The 24,324-nt window shown below is 36.8% G+C and overlaps 1 long non-coding RNA gene across 1 annotated transcript; it reads left to right on the top strand.

Moving 5' to 3' along the window:
* The first annotated feature begins 20,509 nt into the window (after positions 1 to 20,509).
* Positions 20,510 to 22,501, top strand: LOC145090437 (uncharacterized). The gene is made up of 2 exons (XR_013701570.1): positions 20,510 to 21,162; positions 21,978 to 22,501. It is a non-coding gene; the product is annotated as an uncharacterized LOC145090437 (long non-coding RNA).
* The last annotated feature ends 1,823 nt before the right edge of the window (positions 22,502 to 24,324 follow it).

Raw genomic sequence — 24,324 nt, 5'->3', positions numbered from 1 at the left:
ATGAGAGAGCTTAGATTGAGATGACTTCTTGGCTGTAGACTCTAGGTGACCCTTTTGCTTTTGATCATTGGTGGGACTGACCTTAGAGTTTTGATCTCTTTTGATTTCAGAACCGAACCTTTGCTTTCGGTTGGTTTTGTTCTCTGAACCGAACCTTTGCTTTCGGTTGGAGTCATTCTCAGAATCGAACCTGTGCTTTCGGTTGGAGTCATTCTCATAACTGAACCTTTGCTTTCGGTTGATGTGGTTCTCGTGCGTTTCAACAGGATTTTTCTCATACTTTAGGTTCTTGTCTTGATGTGAGAAATAAGCATTCTGGGATTGCCAGAACTGTTTTCTTTCAGAGAGATTCTTCCTGTATCTCTGATTCCTTTGACGTTTCTGATTTCTCATCTGCTTCGGTTGATGATGGATGTTGGCTTATGGTTTCGGTTTTTCTTTGGCTGGTTCACTTTGAACTGAGGAAGTTTCACTAGAGGGAGTGTCTTCTTTTGCCGAACTTCCATTTTCTTGAGGAATGTTTTTCGTACCACTAGTACTTGGCACATCAAAATTATCTGGCTTGTTCAAGGGTTCTGGTACGTATCTACCTTTACTTTTCCATGAGGTCCTTTCAGATAAGCCTACTGTTTCATCAGCATTATCGATTGGAGCTGACCAGAAGAACTCATCGCAGCCATCAACATTGTCTGCGTTTACAATTGCTGTGAGTTCAGCAGTCTGATGTTCGGTTACTCCTGTGACCTTGTACACTTGATTTGGAGTGGTCCTAACTTTTTGATATACTACGGCCTTCTCTGCAAGAATCGGGGACTTTTGTTGGGACAATCGAGCGAATTCCACTGAATTTTCTGAAATTAGATTATTGTGGTTTTCAGGTTCGCTTTTCACAAATTTTGAGCAGTCAACCGTGTCCTCTACAGAAATTTCACTCATATTGTCATCCTCATTAAGCTCAGCTGCATTTTCAACATCAATTTTGTTTTCTGAGCTTAAGTTGGCGTTTAAAGAGTCAAATTTTTGTATGGTTTCGGTTCTCAGTTTCACTCTATCATTTTCATCCAAAAGGTTTTTGAGCATGTCCTTATGGTCCTTGGATTTAATGAAAGATTCTATTTTGTCCAGTCCATACATATAAGTCGGATTAACGTCCTCAGATGATATCACACTCTCACAATTATATGCTTCGGCATCAATTTCATCCTCCTTAAACTCAAGGAAGGGCAAAATCATGCGATGAATCTTTTGTCCTATTTCACAATCCAGATGAGGCTGAGTAATATTAGTGTAAAGACGTTTAGCAATCAAACAAAAACATTTCGCTATTTCAAAAGCTTCAAATTGTCTCTTTGTAAATAAATGTTTTCATCTTTTATTTTGACTAATTCCGACTCCTTCAATTCGATCCACATGCGCCGTTCCTCACTCTTCGAAGACACCCTGCTTATTTGATCAGTTAGGTTAGAATTGGTGACTCGAGTTTGAGTTAAACTACTATCTAGATGAGAGATTCTTAAATTAACACTTTTTAGTTCTTTTTCATATGAGCATTGTGGGACTTTAAATGAGACAAAAACCGATTGTACCTTCTTGATCAGTTCATCGAGCTTGTTGAACTGCACGCTGAGCGGTTTGGCTGTAAAGCACATATCCTGTTGCTCCTTCGGTTCATTGCTCCCACCATCAGTGTTGTATCCCCTCATCTGAGATATGTCAGACACCATCAAGCACCTTCCTCCACTACTTTCCTCTTTTGCCACACAATCCTTTCCATGAGAAGGCTTCCTCACTTCATCATCTTCAGAGTCGGTTGACCAAACCTCCATGCCACCGAACTCGTCATCAGCAACCGAACCCTGCACAATTAGAGCATTCATAGAAGGGTTAGCGGTAGATTTCTTCTTCCTGATCTCATCAAGCTTTTTCTGCAGCAAAGCTTCTTCATCCTTATCATCATCCTTTTCAGCCATCTTTTTGAGGACACAATCCTTTGCATAGTGGTTTTTCCCTCCACAGTAGTAACAGCTTACTCCAGAATCACTTTCTGCCTTCGGTTCCTTCTTAGACTCTTCAACCGTAGGTTCATCTTTAACCTTTTCTGAACTATAACTCCCCTGCCAGTTTCAGTTTTTGTTGGTGGGGAATCTCTTCTTGATGAACCTCTTGGGGTTAGACACCATCATAGCATAATCCTCAGATGTGAGGTCATACTCCTCTAAGTTGAGGTCTTCGTCCTCCATCACAGCTTTACTTTTTGACAAGAGGGCCAACGAACCTAGGCTTGAGACCACATTCTTCTCTTGCAACATAATCTTCTCCTGAGATTTGAGAATGCCCACCAGTTTCGCCAAGGAATATGATTTAAACTGCTCATGGGCTTTCACTGTGGACACAACTGCTCTCCACTCTGATCTGAGACCATTTAAGAACGTAACCTTCTGCTCAATAAGCTTCCTTTCAATGTCATGTTTGATCATCTTGCTAAGAAGATGATTGAAGCGGTCGAACGTTTGGGTCACAGTTTCTTCGGCTCCTTGCCTGAATTCACCAAACTTAGACAAGAGTAAGGTTTGAATTGAGTGTTCAAGGTCTTCGTCTGTAGAGTATAATTCACGTAGCCTGTCCCAAATCTCCTTGCCGTCGTGCATGAACTCACCAGCGTAAAAGTGTCGGACTGAAGGGCGAATCTGATCAATCTTAACGCCTTTATATTGCACTGAAATTTATCTTTTTCATCTTGCGCAATATCTTTAACATCCTTCAGGAGATCATTATACTCCTTTTGAGTTTTAATAATCCTTGAAGTTGCAGAGTGAGAAAACGGTCCATTAACAATTGCTTCCCAGATGAGGTATCCATTATCCTCAGATCCTATAACATAATCTTCAAAGTGATGCGCCCAGACTTCATAATCATGGGTGTACAGGATGGGAATCTTCGTGGTTGATCCAATGCTGTTAGAAATATTGATGGGATTCGATTGCGACTCATCCATAATGATCGAATAACCTGTTTAAAGATCAGACTTGTAATAAATCAAATTAGGGCAAAATAATAAATATCAAGATACATCAATAATGAGATGACAGCTCAATAAATATCAATAATTGCGGAAAACCCTAATTGAAACCTTTTTCACAGAAAAGAAGTGTATCGATTACACAACCTCCTGCTCTGATAACAATTGATAAGTTTAAAACTAAACTTGAAGATCGATTAGATCTTAAACAGGTAATATAAAGAACAAACAGCCAGAACACAAAAACTGTAAACAACTCAAAAGTGAATCAAACGAGTCGAATGATTTATAAACAACCCTCAGAAGAGCTCGACAAAGAACATCAACTGTAGATGGTTAAAAAGGTTTACAAGAACGATAAAGAAAGAACTTTGTAATGCTATCGTCTTCTATCAATCGTACTCTAGATCGTTAACCTAATATGCATGCAAGTATATTCTTATATAGTAAACCTAACAGCTCACGGTTGGACAGGCCCAAACCGGAGTACAAAATAATGGACTATTAACCGAGCCCAAAGACGCAACACATAAACAAATATGCTACCCAACAGTAAGGATCGGAGCCTCGCACAATCTCTGCCTTAGGGTCTCGAACGCTGCCTGCTGCTCAGGCCCCCAACGAAACACCACCGACTTCTTGGTCAGTCGGGTGAGCGGCACTGCTATCTTGGAGAAATCTTGAATGAACCTCCGGTAATACCCTACCAACCCTAGGAAGCTCCGAATCTCGGATGGAGACTTCGGGACCTCCCACTGCATCACGGCCTCTATCTTGGCCGGATCTACCAAAATACCATTCTGGTTGACGAGGTGACCAAGGAATTGCACCTCGTGCAACCAGAACTCGCACTTGGAGAACTTTGCGAAAAGTCTCTCCCTCCTCAAAACTTCTAGCACCTACCTCAGGTGCTCCTCGTGCCGCTCCTGCGTCTTGGAATACACCAAGATATCATCTATGAATACTATCATTGATCGATCCAGCATCAGCCTGCACACGCGATTCATGAGATCCATGAACACGGCTGGAGCATTGGTGACCCCAAATGGCATCACCACAAACTCATAATGACCATACCTGGTCCTGAAAGCAGTCTTCTGCACATCCTCATCTCTGACTCGCATCTGATGATACCCGGAACGTAGATCGATCTTGGAAAACCAAGACGCTCCCTAAAGCTGGTCAAACAAATCATCTATCCTTGGGAGTGGGTAACGGTTCTTCACCGTTACCTTATTCAACTCCCGGTAATCTATACACATACGGTGCGACCCATCCTTCTTCCTCACAAACAGGATCGGCGCTCCCCAAGGCGAACTGCTCGGCCAAATGAAACCCTTGTCTAGCAGCTCCTGCAGCTGCGTAGACAACTCCTGCATCTCAGGGGGAGCTAGGCGGTACGGTGCCTTGGCTATCGGTGCCGCACCAGGAATTAGGTCGATCCTAAACTCGACCTGCCTCTCAGGAGGTATTCCCGGTAAATCCTCGGGAAATACATCCGGGAAGTCTCGCACTACCGGAACATCATCAACTTTCGTCTTGCCCTTCTCCCGGGCATCCAAGACATAAGCTACATAACCAGCGCAACCCTGTTGAAAATAGCGCCTCGCCCTTGCGGCAGAACAAAAGGTTGGTCCGCGCTGTGGCCTCTCGCCCTGAATCACTAACTCTCCCCCACTGGGAGTGCAAACCCTCACTAGTTGCAGCTCACAATCAATCACCGCCCCATTGGGACTCAACCAATCCATGCCTACTATAACCTTATTCCCTCGCAGGGGAATAGGAACCAGGTCCACCGAAAACTGCTCGTCGAACAACTGAAGAGAACACCCTCTTATGCACTCTGGCGACCCTCACGGTCCTGTCATCCGCTATCTCAACCTCTAGTGGACAATCCAGCTCCCCTGGAGCTCTACTAAATCTCTTGCTAAGCGCTAACGATACAAATGATTGGGTAGCCCCCGAATCAAATAATACTGTAGCAGAGATGCCGTTCACAGAGAACGACCCTATATAAAACATATAATCATAAGAAATAATCAACCAATAATAATATAGAGATGAAGGGGAGATACATACCCGTCACCACATCAGGAGTCGCTCGAGCCTCCTCTGCTGTCATCTGAAAAGCCCTACTCTTCGCCACTGGCGCATCGGCTCGGCCCTGCCAGCCATCGGTAATCCTCAAAGTAGCAGCGGCAGGTGCAACCACCTTCCCTACCGTAGCTAAGCTCGGACACTGGGACTTTTTATGTCCCCTCTGATTGCACTGAAAGCAAATCAGATCTGATGCTGCAATGGCAGTAGCATGGGTCGTACAATCCCTGCTCAAATGCCCAGTCCGACCGGACTTGAAGCAGCCGGAACTCCCTACTTTGCACACCCCATCGTGCATTCTCCCACACTTGCCACATCAACCGTGGCTCGGCTGAATCCTGGATCTATGATCTGAAACCTTGGGCTTTTTGCCCGAACTACCTGTACCCGAAACCGCCTCCGATTTCCTCTTCTTCTCCATCTCAAGATCAATCTCTCTCTCCCGAGCCCTAGCAATCATGTCATCCAGCGTTTTACAGCTGGACCGGCTCACAAACTGGCGGATATCGCTCCGCAACATCTCATGATAACGGGCTTTCTTCATCTCCTCATCGGCTGCATACTGAGGAACGAGAAGAGCCCTCTCCCTGAACTTGGCGGTGATCTCCGCCACGGTCTCTGTAGTCTGGGTGAGGTCCTGAAACTCTCTGGCTAACCACTGCACCTCAATAACCGGTGTGAACTTCGCCCTGAACCTGGTGGAGAAATCAGCCCAGGTCATGGCATTTAGTGTTGCATCATCTCCAATGGTATGTCCGACCTCTTGCCACCAATCTTGTGCCCTGTCCTTCAGAAGACAGGACGCCAATCTAACCTTGTCTCCCTCGGGACACCTGCTCGTGCGGAAAGTGTTAGCCACATCTGCCAACCACCTAGTACTCGCTATGGGGTCCCACGCCCCGTGATAATCTGGAGCTCCACATGCCCTGAACTCCCTGAACGTAAGTGTGCGCGACCCCATCATGGCCGCCACCTCGGCACGGAAGGTGCCCAACCTCTCATCCATCAACTCTAGAATACCCTCCTTGATTGAACCGAAGATCACAGGAGTCTGCTCCAGTATGATACGAGTGATCTCTGAGGAAAGAAACTCTCTGGTCTGCTCATCCATACGTTCGTCCCCCGAGCCTGATCCTGATCCCTCCCCGGCACCTCCACTGCCAGCTGCTGGCCTCGAATGCAAAACCACCATTCTGAAACACATCATAGCAACATCAGAAAATTGAAATATCTCAAGGGATCATTGATACTACTACCAGCTTCCTGGTCTTGTCTCAACCTTCCTTGATTCGATTACGGATCCTCTGCTTTAAGTAGTATGGGCCCATACTACCTTCCACATCTATCCGTACTTTCCTCAAGAACTGTCTTGACTCCACCAAGTCACTTCTACTACTACTGATCTCTGCTACTCTCATCCTAGGCTTGCCCTAGGGAAATCTACGACTCTACTCAAACCAGTCCTCAGCTGCTGAAGGCCTCCTTGTAATGCTAATTAGCCATCACCTGAATACCATCACATGTGATGAGGCTCGGATAATACTTCTAGTAAAAGTCTCGTCCCTACAACGGTTAGACTCAAACAAGAGCTGCAAACAAGAGCTGCACAATAGGACCAAATCCAACACTCTAAGATTATTCAACCATGTTCACATGTGATGTGACGTATTCACCTAACGGCTAACTCCCATCACCAAGAGTTCTACAAAGCACGAAGCAAGCAGCATTCGGACACCGAAAACTACTCAAGCAAATCTATTCTCATAACGAGAAATTGTACTAACATACAATGCTAAGCTCGCGCTACCAGGCATAACCTAAACAGGCTATCATACTGCTGTCTACTCAATACTAGCATGCAATTCTCATAAAGCTGAAACATATATAACATGCACATAAGGCAACCTCCTACATCCTTAGACCTATACTAGCATGCTGTTCTACTGAAACTGGAACAATGAATCATAATAAAATTTGTATGGGTAACTTGGGAGTACTTACTTGAGCTCGGCTGATCGCATGCACCACACCCTTATCTTGTTTAAAAATTCTTTTCTTTCTAAATGCTTTTCAAAATTTCCTTCGAAAACATTTTTCCTTTTTGAAAATATTTTTATCTTTCCCTTAGTTTGAGTTCAGATACACCCGAAGGTGTATCCGAATCCCTCAAACCAAGGCTCTGATACCAACTTGAAACAACCCAAAAATACGACCCGAAAATTTCATTTTTTAAATATAACAAAGATCACAAAACTGAGTATCGCATAATAAAATCATGCGTAGTGTGTCTCAAACCGTAAAAAAACACTGCGAGAAAAATTGTATCACAACTGTATCAAAACATATTGAAGAAACTGAATCAACTCCCAGGACAAAAACTGAAGCTGTGGTGTGTGCGATGCCATCAACCTGAGCTCTTCCCTCTGCTTGCAGAAGTACCTGAAACCAAAACTGAAACTATAAGCACGAAGCTTAGTGAGCTCCCCCAAACTACCACATACCATACAATACATATAAAGCATATACTGGGCCTTGCCCACTGCATCGGACCGAAGTCCGGAAACTGACTAGGACCCCGTCCCTGCATCGGACCGAAGTCCGGACTAACTAACTGGGACCCCGTCCCCTGCATCGGACCGAAGTCCGAAACTGACTGGGACCCCGTCCCCTGCATCGGACTGAAGTCCGAACTAACTGAACAGAGCATATCATAACGTATCAACTAGCATAAACACATATACTGCATACTGCATCGGGCCGTTGCCCGGAACACATAACACATAACACATAAATCCTGTCTTATCCACGAAGGCATCAAACATACTAACTACTGCATCCGAAGTCCAGAAACTACTGCTAACTGAACGGGCCGGCATTGTGGCCTTAGACCCGTTTCTACTGGTAGGAAACTCACCTCGTGATCGGGCTGCTGAGTGTATGGCTCTGGAAACTATCTGCTGCTGCTCCGGTATCTCCCCGACTACAATTCCACAAATACACTCAATCAAATACTAATAACTGCATTGGGGTAAAATGACTCTTTTACCCCTGGCTAAAGTCAACTCTCCCGGTCAAAGTCAACCTATAGTTGATCTGACTCGCCGAGTTGGGTCGCCAACTCGCCGAGTCTCTATTCTCACTTCTCACCCTACTCGTGGCTACTCGTCGAGTATGGTATCGACTCGACGAGTCCCCTCTCGATTCAAAAACTCAGGCAATCTGTATCCGACTCGCGGAGTCATATGAACAACTCGACGAGTTGTTCTTGAGCTAAGAAGATTGTCTTCGACTCGCCGAGTTGTATGAACAACTCGTCGAGTCCCTCCATCACTGAGTCTGCCCTCCAACTTACTGAGTCCACTCTACTACTCACAGGTCCCCACTCGACATCACTCAAAAGGGGGAAAATCGGGGACTCGCGACTTGACTCGCCGAGTCGTTCTTCCGACTCGCCGAGTCGCATCCATGCAGCTACTCTAAACTCGATTCTGCTTGAATCCAGCATCTAAAACTTATAGATCTGGGCTTCCTTAGTTCGATTAACACGTAAAGATTCTATCTTTACGTGTCCATAAGCATCCATGAAGATTATAAGGCTCAAAAAGCCTAATAAAGGCTAGATATAGGGCTCTCATGCAAAGCAACTTCAAAAAGGCAATAGATCTGGGCTCTAAAGCTCCTAAATGAACAGATCTGGGGATAACTCGAACCAAAAAGGCATCCATACAACTAATAAGCTTGGAAATTACATTAAACTAGCCTTAGAGGTGTTCTAATGGAGATTTTAAGCATAAAACAGAGAAATTCCGAAACACACCTCAATAAACTCTGACTTGGCCTTGGATCTTTGCTCTACACTTCCTCTTTTGGGTCCTTTCTTCTTTCTCCTCTTCAATCTTTCAAGATTTCACACCAAAAACACTTTAATCACACAAGGAATGATTTAGGGTTTCTCACAAGCTCTCTGGGGGTGAAGGAGGCGAGTTTGGGGCACATAACACTGCTTAAATAGGGAGCAAACCCAGGGATTTAGGGTTTCTTCCTGGCAGGTAGACTCGCCGAGTCCCGAATATGGACTCGCCGAGTCGCCGTCTAACACGTGCTCGAAATCCCGTCCCTACTCGACGAGTTGGGCTACAGACTCACCGAGTCCCTCTTGAAAACTTCTAAATAAATGCCATGGAAGCAACATACCAGAGACGGGTCGTTACACGGATGTTTTGGGGGCTGCCATATTGCTTAGAATGAGATCTAGAGAGAAACAGAGATAAAACAGTGTGTAATCGGAATCTTATGTACCAGACGATTAATCAATTTATCGTGTGCATCGAAGATTAATTATCTTGTTCTTATTTATATTTATCTTGCATTATACACTTTGATTGGGATTCCGCACCATCAAAGTGAATCCGATTGATACGTAGGAGAATTCATGACTTACAAAAGTTGCACACTTTAATAGCCTCAATGTCCCATTCATGCATTATGTCCACAATGAAGGCTAAAATGGATCTTGGAGAGTATTTCACGCATGCATGGACGTAAATTTAGAAACTAACATGATTTTCTGCACCCTTGGACATCAAATCTCTGTTTTGGGTCGATGGGGTGAGGGTTTAAAGGCTTAATGAGTCAAGACCATCCTCAAAGAAGCTAGGGTTTGAGTTTAAGGCATATTAGATGGTCTTTTGGGGTAAAGTTGGAAACTTTACCCTTATAGACGTCTCTATTGTTAAGGATCTGTTGTATGGAGCTTTAGATTCGACTAGAAAGGACTGAATGCATTAGCACGGGGGAAACTCGACGAGTTAACCTGACGACTCGACGAGTTGGGACAAGTTTCCCTATTTCTGGATGCTAAGCAACTCGGCGAGGTGATGAGTTAACTTGGCAAGTTGGCTACGGTTTTTCCCGATTTTATGATCACCGAAGGAACTCGACGAGTTGCTAGATGCACTCGACGAGTTGGGTCAACATGGACGGTTGACTTTGACTTTGACCATGGTTACTTTTAAGGATCTGAAGTGTTGAGTTGTATACTAAGGAGTTGTTTATGATTAGGGAGTTTTTAAAGCTAATTATGTAGAGATCTAAGATCTAGTATCCACACATGTCATGGAGATTAATTGGCTTGAGGTTGTAGATCTATCATCAGCCATGCTTCTTGTGGTTAAAAAAGAAATTGAGTGCCTTTTTGGTGGAGCTCCAGATGCTGATAAGCTTTGAGGGAATCCAGGAGGTGTTAAGTGAGGTATGCTTGATTAGGATGCTAACAACAGACCTTGAGAAATCTTGGTCCATGAGACAGAAAAGAGAAATTTTCCAAGTTTACCCAAAGTGATAGAAAAGCGATGTAAATTTATCAAAAGTATTCTCTATGTAGCTCACCATCTGTCATAGGCTTGTCTGATCGGTTACTAGTGAAGCACTTAAAGGTGGCTCGGTTTTTTCATCTTTTGAAACAAATTATCTTTTATTATCATATAAAGTTCTTTTTTAGAATACAAAGTCTTGAAGTTAAACTAGAAATTAAGTAAGCTCCAATAAACGACTGAGATAAGCTTGAATTGTTTGACATAGTTGGTGCAACAATGAGTAATGTCCCTGGCCTGTATGTAAAGTGTCGAATTGTATTATCATATAGTTAAAGTTTAAAGTATTCTTATCTCCTCTTACTCTACACATACAACAAAAGGATGACTTCAAACCATATAACATCATTCTTCATCTTGAAGGGACGTCATGAGTTCCTTCTTGAAGCTATGCAACCACATGAGTAATTAGTAACAAGACCAAGAATTAAGTTTAGGAATTAAAGAATTAGTTATTGGTTACAACTTCTACACACTGTTTGGGGAACAATAAGGAATGAAGAGTATCATACATCAAAATTTATACCACAATGTGATAACCCCAAACTTTAGGAACACTATATATATCCAACAAGTTGTAATGGAGAAGATGCAGTACAAACAAATAACATATATTGTTATACCACAAAAGGTAAACTATTCATTATACACTCGTTAAAATATTAATGACTTCTACTTAATACATGATGCTTGCTTACTATGTAGTTTAAGTTATAAACAAAACTTCTACTAGTTGATGTTGAGGAGTTATCCCAAGGCAACTACGACCTTATCAAGTTTGATAAACAAAAGTTTAAAATTCCATAAGTTAAGAGATTCATCTTCAACTAGAAAGATGCAGATTGCAATTACTTACAAAACTTTCTACTAAGATGTAGAGGTTTATAAAAAATTTCTACCAGGAATTAACTGAAGGAACGACTTTCTGATTGTACAACTTTTATGAAATTATTGCACTCGAAGGCATTGTTTAGATAAACAAACTGAAAAAGAATAAGGATAGCCAAATTCGGTAGTCAGAGTGAATAAAATAGTATCTAATTGGAGTCGAGTGGAGAATAGAGGGATATTCGTTGGTCGGAGTCCAAATATCAGTGGTGAGGCATGGCAACGGTGGTGATGCGACGTCAGAAGTGTAAACAGTGAGCGGCGATGGCTATTTGTGGTGGTGTTAGGTATGGGAGAGAATATGAGAGAAAAGAGAGTGATGAGATTGGGGGGAAAATATTTGTTTAGACTCTTCTCTCTAACACCTACGATGTAAAAGGACGCATATAAGAAATTGGGAAAACATCGATTCATTTTGGAGAGATGAATAAGAATCGTGAATTTAATTTCTTTAGTGGAACAAATTTAATTTCTTTAGTGGCACAAAACAAATTAATAAAAGCATCCCATACACCATTAGCGGTATATAAAAATATATATGACACAAAATATAGAGTTTTTAGTGGCATTTTAATTTTTTATGTCATTATTAAATATTAATATTAGTGACATAAGTTGTTAAGTGCCATTAAATATATTAATTTATAGTGGCATATAAAATATGCCATTGAAAATATACTACTGTGGCATAAAAGAGATATGCCATTAAAATATGTGCAACTAAATGTCATTTTTTTGTAGTGCATTATTCTCCTTTGTCCAACTAATTGAAAACAACTGTCAATAAATATTGCAGATCACCCGGTTCCAACATCACAAACATTTCAGAGTCGTTTTTTGATATTATTAGCCCCGATCATCATTTACATAGCACATTGGCATTAGAAAAGGAAGTGCCTAACGAATATACATCACAAAATAAAAATTATGATCTATACTGAAAAATAAAGAGCACTTGTAAGTGCTGGTTGAGGCATACTTTCACCAGATGAAAAACACTTGCAAGTAAAGAATAAGACCACCAAGAGTCATTGTCTTCTCCTTAAAAGCATCCTTTATTTCATCTGGAAGTAAATGACGAAGCAGAAGAACTAAATGTGCCCCAAAACGGATCATCTGAGGGTCGCCATGAGGCCTTCCTAAAAGAAAAAGAAATAATTTTCAGAAAATGTAAAACGCTAAATTTTTATTAAAAAATGAAATGAAAAAGTGATGATGAATTTTCGAGAAGATATCTTCATCACCTCCTGATGGAGATATCCATGACTATATAAGTTCAAGTAAACGAAGAATATCCCCCCAACATTAAACTCATATGTTTGAAAATAATAAAAATTTGATGTTATTTCTATAATACTATTCAAATGATAAAATGTAAAAGAAAAGAAAAAAGTGCTAACCTCAACAATGGTGCTCCTTGCACCCTCAAATTACAGCTTCATGCACAGACTTACTAAATCATAAAATAACAGAAATAAATTAGAAGATGGCTCTGTTTCCAAACCTACAGAGGGTTCTATATCTATTTGTCAACATAAGAAAAGAATGGTAAGATGTTTGCATCTGACCTTGGTTTCCACTTACACTATTGATTTTTTGTTTTGTTTTTTAATGTATTACTAATGGATTTTGTAGCAAGCAACACTTAAACTCCCTCCTACAGTAGCTGAACTTTATGCAAGGTTGCACACTGAACAGTATACTCAAGAGTACATTACACCAAAGGTAGCTAAAGTTCATGTATCTTCAATTCTTTTGTAGGAAACAAAACTTCCTACTACTCGGGTTAATGACTTTGTTAAAGCAACAAATTGACAGAAAACATGTCTTTCGTAAGTAGTAATCAACTTACAAAAGAAAAGAAACAAATTATTAACTCTAAATGTTTGATCCTCTGCCAAGTTGTAATTAAGTGTTTTTGTAATTAGTAATCAAATTTATACAAGGTTTGAGTATTAATTAATAAGAGGCTTATGAAGTGGTTCATTCCATTCCTTGATTATGATTTTAATGGAATGGAATGAACCATTCCATTCCTTATTTCATGTTTCTATTTTTTCATGTTTTTTTTCTTCCTATAATAGATGCTTATAAAAGTGCTATGGTGGCTAAGTTTGGTGATGATACTAGTTGTCACACCCTCTTGGATAATAAAACATGGTGTGATGTTTCCGGAGGAGTCAAGAAAGGAAGAATATATGGATTCGGATCTGTGTCTGATCTAACGAGCTTTTTGGAAGGAACATCTGGTACAATAACATCCGAAGAGGTTCATTTAATTTTGTACTTTATAAAAATTTCCTATCATAGCATTGTACTTACAAAGTTTCCTATCATAACATTGTACTTACAAAGTTTCCTATCATGGCATTGTACTTACAAAGTTCCTATCATGGCATTGTACTTACAAAGTTTCCTATCATGACATTCTACTTACAAAGTTTCCTATTATAGCATTGTACTTACAAAGTTTCATATCATAACATTGTACTTTAGGTTGTCTATGAACGTGTACGAAACGAGATGTGGGGGAAATGGATGCTAAAGCTGCAGAAATGGAAGCTGGACATCAACAAATGCGAGAGGAAATGGATGCCAAAGCTGTAACAATAGATGCCAAACAACAACAAATTGATGCAAAATATGAAGCAACGGAGAAGATGTATGCAACTTTGCAAAATATGATGGGTAATTGAAAATTAGAGGTAATATGATGTTAACCATTAGTATTTGGTGTTTTTGAATGACTTGTTAACCTTTTGTAGTTGATGTTTTTGATTGTTTTGAATAATGTTTTATAGGAATGAGAACCGAAGATGATTAGATAAACATGAAATGAAGAGAGCAGCTATAATGTTATTTTGAAGTTATGTTTTGTGAAAACTTATTTCCCGATGCTTATTTTGAAGGTTAAACTTTTTTCTATTTGTACCACTTTTGCATAATTTGAATTTCTTGGTGTTAAAATGTTCTCAATCGTTGGGAGTTTGATGTTATTTGGACAGTTTGTTTTTGAATGTTTTTTTAATGATACTTTGGTAAACTTTGATAGTTTTGGTATTGTAATGTTTGGTTGTATCGGTATTTGATGTTTTTTAGTATAATAATTTGATGATTCTATATTTTTTCTTTTAGAATCATAATAAAAAAATGATATTACAAGTTCGTAATGGATTGGTGGCAAAAAAAATAATTTAATGCATTAATTTTGCGAGGGATTAGCTACGGAAAAAAAATCATGTCTAAAGTTTGCGATGGATCAGCGATGTCACAAAAAAAATTAATGTATGAATTTTGCAAGGGATTAGCTATGGGAAAAAAAACAGATCATGGAAATTTACGACATAACAGCGAGGGAATGACTTTAACAAATTTTGTTGCTAATGCCCTAAGTAAATGTATTGAGTGACATTTAGCAACGGATATTCTGTCGTTCATTTGTCGCAAGGAAAAACCGATCGTCGCTAAAACCCACGCTGAGCAATTAGCCACGTTTTAATTACCTATTGAGTGAATCCGTCTCTAAAACCCATGTTTCTAGTAGTGATCCTAAGCTTGCATGAAAATATATTCGAAAATGGCTTGTCATAATCCGATTTTTTTTTTATTTTCTATGTGTGAGTGTGTGTGTTTAATTATATGATTAGAAAACGGTTTTCTGGATATAAAAGTACCTCAGGAGTCATCCTCCGATACGCCAGACTTCCTTTGAGATAGATAATTACTGGGCTTCTCATTAAAACTGATTATGGTTTCTTCATCCTGTAAATGATTTTCAAGATTAAAAACCAAACATGAAATCACATAAGAAGATATATAGTCAAGAAAAAAGAAAGCAATCAATAAATTCACGCTCTTAAGTCTTGGATGAAAAATTATCGAGGGATTACTACCGTCGCCAGGGGTGGATGCAGGATTTCATAGTATGGGTTGCACGGGAAAATTAGGGGTTGCACGATAGTAGAAAAAATAAAAATTTTAAAAAATTTCGAAAACTTTTCCACCGCGGCCGGAAAATTTAGGGGTTGCCGGTGCCGCCCCGGAACCCCCCTAAATTCGTCCCTGACCGTCACTAATGTCTAGTTAATCCCTCACAAATCCCTCAAAAGTCTATTCTTCTAATAATCAGCAACCAATACCTTCAATAATATATATATATATATATATATATATATATATATATATATATATATATATATATATATATATATATATATATATATATATATATATATATATATATATATATATATATATATATATGGAAAACCTTATAAAAACCCAACATATTTTCATCAAAGTCTTAAAAAAACCACTATATTATTATTTTGTATGTTAAAACCCTTATATTTTTTAAAATGTATCATTTAAGGCATCGAACTCGGTAAATCCTAGATAGCCAAAAATGGTAGGTAATCGATTCTCATTGTTTTGATTGTTATAATTCACTAGATTATTTTTTTTTTTAAATATAAGGGTTTAAATGCACTAAAAATAATAATATAGGGGTTTTTTTAATCCTCTCATAAAAATAGATTAGGTTTTCTAAGGTTAGAAAACATTATATAAGAATTTTTAAAAATATAAGGGTTTTAATGCACTAAAAAAATAATATAATGGTTTTTGTAAACATTTAAAGAAAACATGTTGGATTTTTCTATGGTTTTCCCATATATATATATATATATATATATATATATCTTTACTATCTTATAAAAAAAATCTAACTATTTCTAAAAATAGATTGATTATAATAATAATATTTTTTTAAGACGTCTAAATGATGTAGCTGATAGTACAAGTAACCATTAATAAAATAATATTAAATTTTAAGCACATTTTGAATTCAAATATTTCTCATCAAATCTCCTTATATTTCTCAGCAATTTGATATGGTTCCCTCAAATCCCGGATTCATTCAAATTTTGAACCCTTTTAGATATCCTTAAATCTTTACTATCTTATAAAAGAAATCTAACTATTTCTAAAAATAGATTGATTATAATAATAATATTTTTTTAAGACGTCCAAATGATGTAGCTGATAGTACAAGTAACCATTAATAAAATAATATTAAATTTTAACCACATTTTGAATTCAAATATTTCTCATCAAATCTCCTTATATTTCTCAGCAATTTGATATGGTTCCCTCAAATCCCGGATTCATTCAAATTTTGAACCCTTTTAGATATCCTTAAATTTAACATGTTGATTCAAATATCCCTCCCATCGCATATACCTCTTTGTTCCCTCCCCTGCTATAAAGCGCACCATCAAGGAATAGAAAATGACTTCATCTCCCATCTTCCACTATCCCAAACCACCGGTTCTATGACACCGATTTCTGACGTCTTTCCTTCCAAAAACGACTTCACCACAGGAACCCTAAATTACTTTTGGAAGCTCACCCTCTTCTCATTCTCTATCTTTTTTTCTCTCAACTGGCATTTAGAGTTTTGATTTGTCATATGTGACGCCGTCCACCGCGGCCATGAAATTTTTTGATCGTTTTTACACCGTCGCTTCCAGTCAAACCCAACCATTCCCAAATGTCGGCCTGATCGATACACACTTTTGTCGTTTTCATGGTTATGCCTTCAACCACCCAGCACCATGGTTTCCAACATGTTCAGGTATATTTCTAGACTATACATTTATGTACAATCTTTATTGCAATTTTGAAATATTTTAAATAGATACTTGGTTTGTGACCAACTTCGATTTTCTAAACATCGAGGTTCAATTTTGTGGGAAGATCTATGTTTGATCTTTTTCATTTTCATGTTTATTGTATCATTTTCCGAATTGGGGATGTTATTACGAAGCTCAAAATCTAGAAGAAAAAATGAGCAATGGGTGACTGGTGAGAGTACAATCCTTCATTTGACCCTAATTACATGTCTATATTTTTCTTTTTAATCTAGATGACTCTAGGTGAAGTCCATGCTTTTCACGAATAATTTCATTTTGGAACTACCTTTTAGTTTAGTTGTTTTTGGTTCATAAGTCTTCAACCATTTTCGAATTTGTTGTTGTTTTTATTTTATTTTTAGCTCTAATTTGTTTCTTTTAGTGTGATCCAGGTTCAATTTCTTTTGCAACATGTATTGGCTAGAGAGAAGCAAACACAAGAGTGTCCAATACATTAAAGAGAGAAGCAAACTCCCATTTTTCTATTGTTTTCTTTGCTTAATCTAAAGCTCTTTCCAACATCTTTAATTTTCATATTTTATGATTATATATATGTTTGAGATTTTACTTTTGATTGAATTGATTAGTGGAAGACTAACAGTTACAAAAAAAATAGATCTAAACTTTATGAAGAAGATCAATGTTTTGAGGGGTTCATTTTTTTTCTTACCGTGTTAATTTTGGAGGTTTCTTTTCAGGTCCAAAAATCTGGAACGTAACATCCCATGGATGATGAACAAAACACGATTTTAACCCGTAAGTTTATTCCTATCGGTTTATTTCTGATTTTTCATATACTTTTTCTCTGATATTCCAGGTTTAGATTTCCATTTTTTTCTATCATTTTTGTTTTTTGATTCTTGAAGTGAAGAAGAACAATCAAGAACTGTAAATATGTTGTTTGATTTTCCAGCTTTTAAATCTTCATCATGTTTGTAGATGCTTTGGATTTTGGGTTCTGGTTCATTTTGAAATGAAGACCAAGCATTGAACTTGTAAGCATGTTCTTTTCAATTCAATTTATGATTATCATCACTTTTACTCTTTAGTATCTCAGCTTTTAATTCCTTTTTTTTTGCCTTACCATCAATTTTTATTTTTTAAATTTCGATTTAAAGAAGAAAAATCTGATTTGTAATGTTTTGCTTGATTTCCCAGGTTAGAAATTTGCAAATATTCATCGAAGAATTCTGAGATGAAAAAATCTAGGAAGCAATAAGGGTTACTTGAACATGAATGTTATCTCTCATTTTCTGTGCATGTTGGACAATCGGATAAAGTTGCATAGTCATGTAACTTTATAAGTGGACATTTGGCATGGTTACCCTTCTAAAAGTTTGCATAGTCATTTTTCATGCATCTTACACATTTTTCAATAATTTAAACGCCATTAACTAATGTAGTACTCTTTGACTTGCATTTAGCATATGTATCAACTGTTTCACTAGCTTTTTAGATAAATCTCGCTGCTAATTGGGGAATTGTGCAAGAAGTATGTTGTATTTGCCACTTGTATTTCTATCAACTGCTTTTGTTTTTTGATGCCACTAACAAGTCTTTGATGATCTTTGGTTTTTGGGGTTATGAAGTTTGATGTGTGTGTGTGGTGTCTGTATTAAGTATACAAGTGTGGTTGTGTCTCTTGTGTGTGTATTTGTCGATGCACATATGTGTGTGTTTAAAGATAAGATGGGTGAAATGCACGAAGGACGAAGGCGAAAGAATGTATAAGCCAAGAAGAAAGTGGGAAACTTGCACCTATATTGTTGAAGGGAGCATGGACGGACCCAGGATTTCGTAGTAGGTGTTGCCGGTGACATATTTTTCCTTTTACGTAGTGGCACAAATGTAAAAAAAACGAAAAATTCAAAAATTTTTACACTGTATCCGAAAAAATAAAGGGTTGTCGGTGCCACTATGGGTACCATAGTGGAACCATCCCTGGAAGGGAGTTAGCGCTCTCTGCAGATCATGATTTAGTTTGTAGGATATTCAACTATTTTCATCATAATACTGGTACAATTAGCAATATATGATGTTAAACTATTAGTGTTGTGAGATCAAGACTAGAGTGTAGATTGAAAAAATTAAATTGTGAATTCTTGATTATAGGATCAAGATTGTCTAATTGAGGTTTTTAAATATGAATTTTGTATCAAAAGCATCAGGTCATCGTGAGTTGAAGTTGCAAACTACGGACCAAAAATAGTTTCATATTATTAATTGTAAAAATATGGTTTGTGAATGTATAGTTATTACATAAATATAAGACATTTGATAAGCCTATAACTTAAAGATTGTCAAAAATATATTAAAAGTGTTACTTTCCATAGCATGAATATTAACATGCTGGAATCTAAAGAATGATGTATGAATTAATTTTTTTTATTGTATAACTGCATCTCTAATCCACTTTAATTATGTCAAATATGGTGTGATTAATTTCGACACATCGTGATTATAGTACTATGTATGAGATTAGTTATAAAAAATAAATATTATAATTGTTTCAAAGTCAAAGATTGCAATGTTTTATTTGTCAACTAACTGTATACTTTTAAATTATAATATATAGTCCAATTGTATTTATTTCCATTAGTTTACTATTTGTTAAAGTAATACCAAGTTTATATTATTATTATTATTATTATTATTATTATTATTATTATTATTACATTTCTTTTCTCCACCTAATAAAATCAACACCAACACGTAACTAATAAATATTAATCTTAATTATAAATCATATTTGACTATTTATTTAATATTCATTTTAGATATGATATTCTTACGAATGGCCAAATAATTCACAAAAATAGATGATTTCTCGAAAGAAAATTATTCACCGTCCGCAAAAGAAATTATAACTAACTAATATTTTTTTAAAATAAAACAGACAATTTAGTTGCCGAAATGAAACTGAGAATGTACATATATATAACATTTAACATTGATATTATGATGTTAAACTAATAAAAAGACTAAGCTAAATACATAAGAGTTTAAGACTTTGATTTGTTTTGATGACATTCATATTAAAAATAAGGGAGATAATCATTGCCAAAAGCAAAGTGTTCACTAAAATAAATATATTTGACGTCTGCGGAAAGAAAGCTAATCATCTATTGAAACTAATCGACGACAGTGCAAAAAAACTAACCGTCCAGGAACTATTTCTCGAAAGGAACTCTTCGGCGCCACCGCATTGCGCGGGTATCATATATATATATATATATATATATATATATATATATATATATATATATATATATATATATATATATATATATATATATATATATATATAAACCCTATTTATCTTAGGCCGCCAATTAAAGTTAATTTTACCCGGTTTAATGAAGGACACGTCGTCTACCTCTATACGGCAAAATGGACACCAACATCCAATCATACTAGTTCATGTGTTACGTTGTGCGACATCGTTGTCCATCATTCTCCCATCATCCACATATTCCCGTTCTCCATTAACCATAACTCCGCCTTCCTCTACAAGAACAACTCGACTACATCCTCCATAGAAAAAAAACCCTAATTGGTGGCCACATAAGGCGCGTATTAGGTAGAGAGATGGTCGTCTTTACCATCATATCGTTTCCCTCTACTCCATATCATACTAACGATTCCCTATTTTCAAAAATTGATGAAACGATCTGAACTGATCCTTCCTTTACAATCATCGATGGTCGGTGGTTTCCATTTCTTATGCTTATTCAACTTTCTTCTTCCCATGACTAACCCTAAACCTATTGCATATGTTTTAAGGCCTTCAATTTTCAATTTAAAATCTCAAGATTCTGAATGTTCAATAGCCTCAGTATAAAATTTTGCATTGTTGTTGATTTTATTATACTCATCATACATCGGTTCTTCCTTAATTCAATTGCTGGCGAAGAATGTTTGAACAAGAAGGCTTCAAAGATTCAACAATTGAACATTATGCTTGCGTTCTGTGGTCAAATCTTTGATGGTGATATTAACCACTTGCTTTGGATGTATGGTGGTGGAACAGGTTCAATTTCTCATTCTTCTTTGGCAACTTTTTCGCTCATCATTATGAGTCATCTTTGCTCAGGTTTTAATTTTACTCCAAAGTTATTTCTTTCTCATGTAGTTATTAAAATTCTTTGAATTAAATGGAACTTATGAAGTTCTGTTTTAGTCTTTAATTTCATTTATTGAGTGATAAAAAAGCTTTAGGGCTGTGGTTTGAGTAAAGAAAAGCGCTCATGCTTACACTGCCTCCATAATGTGTTTTTAGTATCACTAGACTTCATATGGATATGTTGGATAAAAATTAAAAAGTAAGGTTGAATTTTTACAAAACACCAATATATAAAATTATAGTTCATCTTTCTTATTCTTCTCTTTTATTTATTTGAACAATAAACGATTTTGTTTCTAACTTATAGACTTCCTGATGATCAAATTGATTAGATTTTCCCAGATGCCTAGATATAGCCACAATGGTTGTACCGTTTAAAACATACAACATTTCTTTGTATAACAGAGTATCAACGGAATAAAGCTAAAGTATGGCTAAATCATATTACTTAAACAAATTCTTATTATTATATATAATAAAATGAGACCCTTTCAAAAAATTTCAAGAAATTGCAATGCTTTCACTTGGCTTTCTTACTTATAAGAGGTAAATAACATGTTTTAATCCAATAAGGTATATATACTATTTCTTTTTTACCCAATACAAAGCATTGACTTAATAGATAAATACACGGAAAAAAACTCTTCCCACTAAGTTATAACTTTTTGCAAATTTACCCTCATTTAATTTTTATTTTCCACTTATTTAAGTGTGTCACTTTCATAAAAAGAAAAAAAAGGAACACACAGTATCTTAATGAACTGAAGCACTCTTTCTATTCACAGTGTTGGAAATGCCCGAATAAGTCGACTCTAGAGCAGTCATTGAATGCGCGACCTCAAATTTTATTTCGCTGGCAAGAACACTTGATGATTCCCTACAGTAACATTTTCCTCTTATAAAAAATGAGGAAAGGAAAAGAAAAAGGAAACAAATTAGCTAACATGGTGTCTCATTGGAAATGAGGTTTCTTCTCAAGTGCATCAATCTTCAGGGTGCTTTCGATTCGTCCAGTTTGGCTCCTTATCATCACCACCCATGCTCTTTTTTGCATATTGAAAGTTAAATGTTATTATTTTAGATTCATAATTAAAAACTTCTTTCTTTGAATGATCAAGATAAATATAAGTTGATATCAATTTCTTGGTTTTCTTTTATTGACTATCATTTTGATTATCTTTTCCCTCAGATTTTTAGGTTGGCAGATGTGTATACGTTAGAAAAAGGCAAATACATATCCGATTTGCGTAAATTTAACCATCACTTTTTTTTTGGTTATTTGATTATTAAAATAAACTTATTAAGGGTACTTGTGGACCTATTAGTTATCAAATTTAGTTAATTACATATACTTATGAGATAATTATGCTATGATAGAAATAAATAAATATAGAATGTTATATTCAGGTTGTATTTCGTTCGTTTAGCCCTTACTGAAATGCTTATGTTTGTACGAGTCTCCCAAAGTGGTAGATTCAGACGCAAACATGAACACCTCCAACACTTCTGATGAGTATATTAGAAGGTGATTCTGCAAATGCCTAATAAAATACACCTGAATTTTTAGCTTAGTTTTCTTCTCATTCCATTTTGCTGCTTCATACAATGAGCTTTCTTTTTTGGTCCATGATTCTACACTTGCGTACATCTAATTTCCATGCAGGCGTAGAATGGGGGACGAGCGAAAGAAGTGCACAGTAGGTGCAAGTACATCTTTTAAAGACGATCATGCCCATGAATAATCACAACAACATTTTTTGGTTTTGGAGATTACAATTAATAGCGATCTTGTCACCATGAATCAAGTACAACATAGTCCACTACCTTTTTGTGTTCTTATTCGGTTCCAAGTTAAGTTTGTTTGAGGGGTAAGGCAATTTGCTTGGGTCACCCAAAATTAACTTCTTTCTAGAGGGATAAATATATGAATAAATTTATTTCATTTATTTGTGTACTTAAGTATCCTATTCTTGTTTATTTTTATAATAACAATGTACTTTTTAACTTTTGTTCATACAAGGCATGTTAGTTTGAGATGTCTATTTGATAGTAGCATTGTTGTTTTTGAGAAAAGATCTAAATTCTTTTTTGTGGGCCGTGCTTAGTACGGCCTTCAAACATACCTAGTATATATATATATATATACATATATATATATATATATATATATATATATACTAATCCTAATAAATAAGTACTTCTATTGCCACATGGCAATAGCTAAGCCCCTCCCCAATCTAATTTTCCCGCTCAAAATTTCTTAGTGGAATTCCGCATTTGCCCTTACAGTCAAACATATACTCCTTCTTTTCAGTAGTTTCAAATCGATATTTTCCAAAAAAAATTAGCAAGAAATTTGGGAACATTCTATTGTTCAACCGTTTCTTCTACAATTTCTCCAATATTTTTGGAAACCAAATCAGTGCTTCAAATTTTAAAATACATCAAATCCCCAAATCTTGGTGATATTGTTTATAATTAAAACGACATGCAGTTTCCCTGGCCTAAATCACTTTAAAGGAGACTACCACCACCACAACCTACAGTGTATCGAACCTTTATCTGTAAGAAGATCGGAGCGTCTTTTATCTTTCCACACCACCATCAGTTAAAATAATGTGTACACATTCGTTTTTAGTGACCCTTTCCCTGGTATTGTAAGTTCTCTTGCATGTTTCTCTGATGAACATAATCTGTTTGATGAAATGTTTGAGAGAAATGTCAGAGTTTTTACAGTTAAAACTATTAAATGAGTGTTATGAGATAATGATTGAATGGTTGATCTAGTGGTATTTGCTCTTGATTTTGTGTAATATTTGCAGGCTTGGATCAGAATATAATGCAACATGGTGAGGATGTTGGAAAAATCACCATGGTTGTTCGAAGGTAATAAGGTTTTAGTTAATTTCTTTTTAACCTTTACTCTTATTAAGAAGGGTAACACAAACTTATACTATTTCATCAATAAGTCCAATTTTTTGTGGAAAGTGCTCACATGTCAACAGTAAAATGCTCTTTACTTCCTATATTCTTGTGTAATCTAAACTAAAGATGGTGTTTCATGCCGGTGAAATGCTTGACAATTCGAAGGCATACTAAGTCACTTCAAGCTGCCTAAGCAATTCATACATG

This window comes from Lactuca serriola, chromosome 2 (genome assembly GCF_051521515.1).
Source record: "Lactuca serriola cultivar US96UC23 chromosome 2, Lser_US96UC23_V15, whole genome shotgun sequence".
NCBI lineage: Eukaryota > Viridiplantae > Streptophyta > Magnoliopsida > Asterales > Asteraceae > Lactuca > Lactuca serriola.
This window is presented reverse-complemented; position numbering and strand designations above follow the sequence as displayed.